This window comes from Myotis davidii, unplaced genomic scaffold (assembly GCF_000327345.1).
Source record: "Myotis davidii unplaced genomic scaffold, ASM32734v1 scaffold463, whole genome shotgun sequence".
Taxonomy (NCBI): domain Eukaryota; kingdom Metazoa; phylum Chordata; class Mammalia; order Chiroptera; family Vespertilionidae; genus Myotis; species Myotis davidii.
In genome coordinates this window covers 71,670-79,537 of record NW_006294112.1, presented here as the reverse complement: position 1 = coordinate 79,537, position 7,868 = coordinate 71,670, and positions in this window count along the sequence as shown.

Genomic DNA, 7,868 nt, shown 5'->3' with positions numbered 1-7,868 from the left:
TTTAAAAATATATATATTTTTACTAGAGGCCTGGTGCATAAATTTGTGCATGGGTGGGGTCCAGCCAGCCCACCCCGATTGGGGCTGATTGGGCTGGGCTGGCTGGGAGGAGGGGCTGTGGGTGGTTAGCTGGCCAGCTCCACCTCCTGGTTGAACTCCCGGTTGAGGGGACAATTTGCATATTAGCCTTTTATTATATAACATTGACTCCAAAGAGGAAGGGAGAGGGAGAGAGAGATAGAAATATCAGTGATGAGAGAGAATCATTGATTGGCTCCAATCACACTGGGGATTGAACCCACAACCCGGGCACGTGTCGTGATCAGGAATTAAACCTGAGACCCTTCAGTCCTCAGGCTGACGCTCTATCCATTGATCCAAACCAGCCAGGGCTTACCCTATATTCTTATTTGCTTAATATAATGACCCTATTTGGGAAAGATTTGTTTCCTGGTGCTGGAGATTAAAATCACTAATGATCACATGGAGGTGGTGCATTGTTGATCTGATAGTCAGAAGGAGTAGAGTTGGGGTGGAGAGTGAGGTCATGATTTCTTCATCTTCATGGGTGTCTCCATTAAGTCCAGAACTGGGCCAGGTATTGGAGGAGCACCAATGATTCCACAGGCCATGGCTTTGAGGAGCAGTGGCTTTTTATGGTCTGTCCATTTTTAGTGTTTCTTATTCCTATGGCAGGATCATCTCATTGCTCTCCAGCCCCTGGTCGGTACAAGGAACAATGGAGAGTAGAAAAGAAAACATTTTGCTCCTTATTAATATTTTTAAAGTTATGTTGGTGGTGGAAATCCTTGGAAATATATCTATAAGGAGGATTGTGTTTCTACCTGGAATTCTGGAATTTTCACCACTAAGATGCAGCATTTTCCATATATTTTCTGTTTTGTTCCCCAAAGAATAAGGCATTGGAAATATCTTCCTAGAGATTGGGATCAGCATAAATTACTTCTGGCAAACCCTCCAAATCACACAAGAAGATAAATATTGGCTCTATTTTGAAGTTGATGAAACCATATATTTGGAAACATTTCTTGTTTCAGAATAAAGCACTTTAGAAGAATTCTTCTGTAATGGATGTCGTATAGCCCATAGTATTAATGACCTGTCACATGAAATTCTTAAGTAAGTTCATACTGATAATTGACAAATAATGAAAGTTCAACCAGGCCCCTTTCAAATGTGGTCCTCCCATGCAGTGTGATCTGTTTACTGGAGACTGTTGTTAAGACGGTAAACACAATCCCTGTCTGTTTGCCAGAACAGATGCAGGCTGCCCAAGGCATGAAAAGGCAGTTGTGCGTGCACTCTGTGGTTTCTATAGATATATTTTTAGGTTCAATTATGAGAAGTACTTGAAAATGGTCTTAGAGAGGCAGGAATCAGAGCCATATCTTTAGGGGATCCATTATATAAGAAAAATACCCAGTCTTATGAAATGTTTTTATTTTAACTGGTGCACACCTGCCTTTCATCAAAATAGGATTCTGTTAATGTACCCAAACCAGACTGAAACTCAAAAAGCCTGACAATATGAGAATTCCTCAGAATATAATTTTAGAGTGCTTTTCTAAGCAAGACCCAAAATACAGGAGTCATGAAGTCCAAAGACAAACTGGGGAAATGTTATAGTGGGAAAGAACACAAATTTCTTAATGAGCATGAAAATGCAAATCATGTTAGTAGATGAATGACTAACCCTACTCAAATTGGAGAGTTATGAGAAACCCTTCTCCCCTAGTAGTTTGGTAAATGTAGAAAAGTCTGGCTGTGCGCAGTGTTGGTGAGAACGTGGTGCAGAGGCCTTCATGAGGCACTGTTGCCGTGAAAACTGAAGTGAACTCTATAGGAGATGATTTGGCAACGTCTGTCACAGCTTTAAGTGTACATCCATTAAATCTAGTTCTGGAAATGTATCTAACAAGAATGAGTATCAACCCTGGAACAATTTTCCAGGAAAAATAATATTTTCTTTACCAGACCCACGTTGCTTTGCCAGCCAAATACCCAGGTAGTGAATTGGCTTTGCCTAGGGGAAGAAGAGGGACTCACACACACACAACAGAGAGAGAGAGAGAGAAAGAGAGAGAGAGCTTATCTTTGGTTTCCAGCTTACCAGGCTGCTGGTCGAGCTGAGCTGGAGTCCAGAGCGAGTGTTCAGTTTGTAAACTGAATCTCCATAGAGAGAGCTGTCCATCAAGGTGTTAGTTGGGGATACTATATTCCACATGGGAGGAGAGAACGCCTATGTGTACGAACTCCTCTTGAAAAGAGTGGCATTGGAGATATTCCAGGATTCTTCTTCTTTGAATCTACCCAATAGTTAAAGCTATTTTTTGCTCTTTCCCCTTCGAGGCCTATGCTCCCTGTTCCTCCAGTGTGACCCGGCCTTCACGCCGTGACCTCGGTTCCCTTCATACATAGCATGCAGTTCTCCAAACATGTTTCCACTCCCCCAATCCTTTGTATTCCTCCCTCCTCAGCAAATGCTCGGTAGAGTCCTGTGCCCGGTGGCATGCCACTGTCTCCTGCGCTGGAATTCTCAGGCCTTTGCAGCCTGTCTCCTAGGAGCATTTCCCTTTAATCTCACATTTGACGAAGACAAATGGACATGGCAGACACTGGAATAAAGCCACTATTGATGTGTCCATTAAATCCGAGGACCTGGGCGGATCAACCCTTGCTCCACTGCCTCTTCTTTGTCCTCAGCTTTTCCTATCCTTACTTTACTTATTTATCCTTTTGGTAACATCTTAATTTTGTTTTTAATAGACAATACATTTACATGATTCAAAAGTCAAAACTATAAAATAGGTGTACACAGAAGTCTCAGTCCCACTCCCCTTCATCCTATTTCATTAGTTTCCTGTTTATTTTCTCAGTGGTTCTTGGCACAAATGATTGTGTGTCTATGTGTGTATACATATAAATACATCTATATTGCATATCTCTCTAGCCTATCAAGAACAGAGTAGAAGAAAATAACTTCTTTACCCCACCCTGAAACCCCATGTACAGGCAAGAATACACATTAGCAAATATTAGTTTCAAGATTTGTTAGAAAACCTTTGGAGCCTGATTTCTGTGATTCTAGAATTTTACTAAAAGTTACCTATTTCTAAATATTTCCAGCTGGTATCTGCTAAGTTAAAGACACATGCAGTTGGAAAGGTGAGAAACATCTGACTCTAGCATACAAATGGATAGAAATAATATAGGAGGAAGATTGATGATCTAAATGCTTTGAAACTATGTAAATCTATCTTTGGAAACTTCAGAATTTTTTTGCTCTTAGATCAATTTGCGTGATTGCTCTCAGGTGTATCAACTCTAGATTCCTTCCTACCGATTCTCTTTAAGCACCACCTTTTTCAGCTTACAGCCTATTTCAGAGACCACTAGTTATTCTCCAATACCCATTTCCCTTTTTTTCTTTTAACAGCAGACCCCTCATATTTAGCTGAACACATGACCTACCAGCTAAAGATAATGTAGTCTGGACTCCCTTGCAGCTAGTTATGGCCATGTGACCAAGTTCTGGTTTGATATGAAAGTATTGTATGCAACTTTGTGATTACTGGTGGCTTTCTCCATCCTCCTGTCTAGAACATGGATATGGTAGGGAGCTATTTTGGACCATGTAATCCTAAGGATGGCTAAGCCACAGATAAAAGGAGCTGGATTATTTCTGTTGAGATTATTACCTGGGAGAAAAAATATCTGTTATCTGGAGAGAAAAACAAGATCTCCTATCTTGTTTAAGCCATTTTATTGTTCTCTTTATTACAAGTGGTTGAATCTGTATTACTTAATAGTTGAATCACTTGCTGTCCTTTTCGTGTGCAACTTTGGCTGCCCTGGGCCCCAAGTAAATATTACCTATAAGTGCAGGCATTGACACTGATTTGAACTTTTGGTTTCCATTTCCAAGTTCCAGTGAGAAGGAATCTGATTGGCTAATCTTGTTCAGTTACCTAGTTTGGTCCAATAATCTGTGGAAGAGGAGGAGGGTCATGTGGTGCAGACAGTTGTCCTATCCAAAGAATGTCGATGTTGCAGGTTCATTAATACTAGAATATGGATGTTATGATAATTATTGAAATACCAGAAACCTTGTGATGTAATGCATATGTCCAGAAAACAAACTTTTAGTGATTTAAAAAAATAAAAAGCTTCTAAGATATGTTGGAGATCAGCAAAGATCAATCGAAACCCTCAAAATGCTCTACTTATGTAGGACAGTATAATAATCACTGAAATTAATCACCCTGCACAAATAAAGAGCTCAAATCATCAAAGCATTTTTCATTTATGTTTATCTATTGACTTGACAAAGCCTAGAAAGTATACCTATAGATATTATAAATACTTTTAGCCTAAATTAACCTAAGTTAACAACAACAACAACAAACCCTAATATATTCAGGTACTTCATACCCTAGGAAATTTAGGTTACTCAAGATTTTGCTATCTGTGAAGTTTTTTAGCTGTGACATTTTCAAAATGGTTTTTATGATAATGCAATTATACTGGGTGCAATAGGTACATTTAGCTTCCACAATTTTACACTTAATTGTAGTCACACTTAGCCTATATCTAATGATAATATGAGATATTGGGGATAAATTTTCTGAGATTCTCTTTCTGTTTATCAGTGAAGTCATTTTATTTCCACACAGCCTATACAGTAGCCTTTCCAAACGTGTTCTTCTGACTATTGGGGCCCGTAGATACTCTGGGAAAAGAGGAATTGTGAAATATATTAGGAAAATATGCAACAAGTTATAGTTCCCTCTTGGTGAATCATCATGTTGTGCATAGCTAAGGCTCTGACACCTCCTGCTGAGATGAAATGTATGAACATTGTTTAATCCTGTGTTTCTCCAAAATTTCACACGGTGGAAAAGGCTGAATATGTGTATGTACTGGCATTGGGAGGGTCAGAGGCAATAATGAGGCCATGGATAGGACTGTAAGAAATAGAGGTGAAAGCATAATCAGAGATAACGTCGCTCAGGGAAGACAACATTTAATGCTTTTACTTTACTCTGTGAAGGGCTATAGACATGGTAACATACAGATATACTTTGTTTCATTGACCACATTTTATTGTGCACTTTTTACAAATTGAAGGTAAGATACTCCATCAGCAAAAATACTGCAACTTGCTTAAGGTTCAGATGATGCTTAGCATTATTTAGCAATGAAGTATTTTTTTTTAATTAAGATGTACATTGTTGTTGTTTTTTAAGACATAATGCTGTGGCACACTTAATAGATTACAGTGTTGTTAATGTAAATATAACTTTTATATGCACTGGAAAGCTAAAAAAAAATTGTGTGACTTGCTTCATTGTGATATTCACTTTATTGCAGTGGTCTGGAATCAAACACATAATATCTCCTACGTGTGCCTGTAGAGCAAAAGATGTGAAGGGACAGGTACATTCATCTTTACTACCAGAATTATGCCTATGCCTAAAAACATAGCCATTTGTAAACTTTATCACTTACAAGGCAAATATACATACATAAACTTTTTTTAAATCCTTATGTTAACCTCATGATACAAAGTGTTATCCTGTTTTGAAAATAAGTGGATAGTGACTGGGCCTGAAAGATGAAGGCACATTGCAAGAAAAAAGATGCAGGTGAGATACCCTGCAAAAACAAACAAACAAGCAAACAAAAAATTTTAAAAGGCAGCTTCCAATAAGTCTGGAGAGGCACAATACACAATAGACCATTGAACATTCTAAATATCATTAGCAGAGAAACTCACTACCTTAGATTTCACCTGACATTTGCCAAACTGATTTGCCTGCCTGCAAGACATTTTTTTTAAAGTTAATTTTCCACATTAATTACCTATCAACTTTCTGTGGAATATACTTTGAGAATGGCTGCTTGTTCTCAGGAGCGTTGGTTTCTTACTGGCCCAAAACAAGAACCATCATGTCCACAGCCCTCACATAAATCATGGCTTGTTCGTCAGGCTGCATTACATAGAAATATACGAGAGTTCCTGGAACTGGATTAAAGTTTACCTTTGTGGTTTACATAAAGCACACCCTTGCTAAGTAATTAGTATCAAGCAGATCTCCTTCCCCACTGCAATTTCCCCAAATTATTCGGGTGTGACTTAGCCCATAGAGGTTTTTCTGTTGTGAGTCCTTTCCAAGGATTGAGCCAGGTTGATGCCTGCCCTGGGTTGCTTAAAGTATTTGGAATCCTATATACCTTCTGAAAAATAAATGGGAAGCATGGGCCAAACTTTAAAAATAAATATTCCAGATGAAAACAAATTGATAACCATACCCAGATGTTAATTCAATGAATGCATCTCATGTAATGCCATTGGAATGGCAAATGCCAAGTTTTGGGCGGCTAAAGCCGGGGAATTTTTAAAGTCTTCCTGACTCCAGTTAAAAGCCACATGTCCTTTGTTGGTGAGGTCCTGCTTCTTTTAGTTGCCATATTTAAATAGACAAGTCTCCAAGCAGTCTACGAAAAGTCATTATAAGCACATTGCAGAATAACTCTAAGAAAGGTACCTCATAGCATAGTATGAAAATGCAAAGACAAAAAGGCGTGCAAGCCAAAACTTCACCCTGAAAGCAATTTGGGTACGGATGGCGGGTTGGAAGAGTGGGGAGTTAATGCTATTTAATTTTTTCTTGATTTATTTAAAAGAAATAAACATTCCTTTAATTCATGTTTACTCTAAATGACTAACTAAACATAAGTACAGTCACTTCAAAGGAATATTTACACATCTAATTTTTAAAAATTTTTCTAGCTTTATTGAGATATAGCTCTTATAACTGTGTAAGTTAAGGTATACTAGTACAATGTGAAGATTTGATACACATATATATTGTGAAATCTTTTCCATAATAACTTAGCTAATTAGGCATCCATCACTTCACATATTACCATTTTATTGTTATGGTGAGAAAATTAATGCTCTACTATCAGAGCAACTTTCAAGTTTACAATCAAGTATTATTAACTGTAGTCACCATTCAGTACCATAAGTTCCCCAGAACTTGTTCATCTTATAAGTTGAGAGTTTATGTCCTTTGACCAACATCTCTACATTTCCCCAGTCCCTCGGCCCCAGCAATCACCATTTTACTCTGTTTCTACAAGTTCAGTTCCTCATGTAAGTGACATTATACAGTATTTCTCTTTCTTCGTATGACTCATTTTACTTAGCATAATGCCCTCAGGGTTCATCTGTATTATCACAGATGGCAAGATTTCCTCCTTTCTTGTGACTGAATAATATGCAATATATATACACATATACACACATATATATCCGTTGATAGATATCCATTGTGAATAATACTGAAATAAACAGAGTGCAGATTTCTCTCAAAATAGTGATTTCATTTCCTTTGTATATACAGTAGTCTGCCCAGCCACTGGGGATATGTTCCAGGCCACCCAGGGATGTGTAAAACAGTGCTGGCCTGGGATAGGATGATGCAGGCAAATAGAAGCTGTTCCTCTTTGTTCTTCCTTCCCTTAATGTGCTGTTATTCTCGGTTTGTTTGTTTTGTTCCATTGTGTTGCTGAAGGTTCTTAAGTGGACTCCTGAGCTCTCCCAGAGTTATTTTTGTTGGTGGATTACTGTCTAATTCTTGATCTTTAGGAGGGTGGGGTGGGGAATGGAGGCTGAGGTCTCTTGCTTCATCATCTTGGTGACATCACCACCTAAATGTTTTAAAATAAAAGTCCACAAAGAGTTATCATTTCTTCAGAACCAAGATGGCGGCATAGGTTAACGCCGGAGTTTGCTGCCTCGAACAACCACTTCAAAAGTGAAACTAAAAGACGGAACGGAC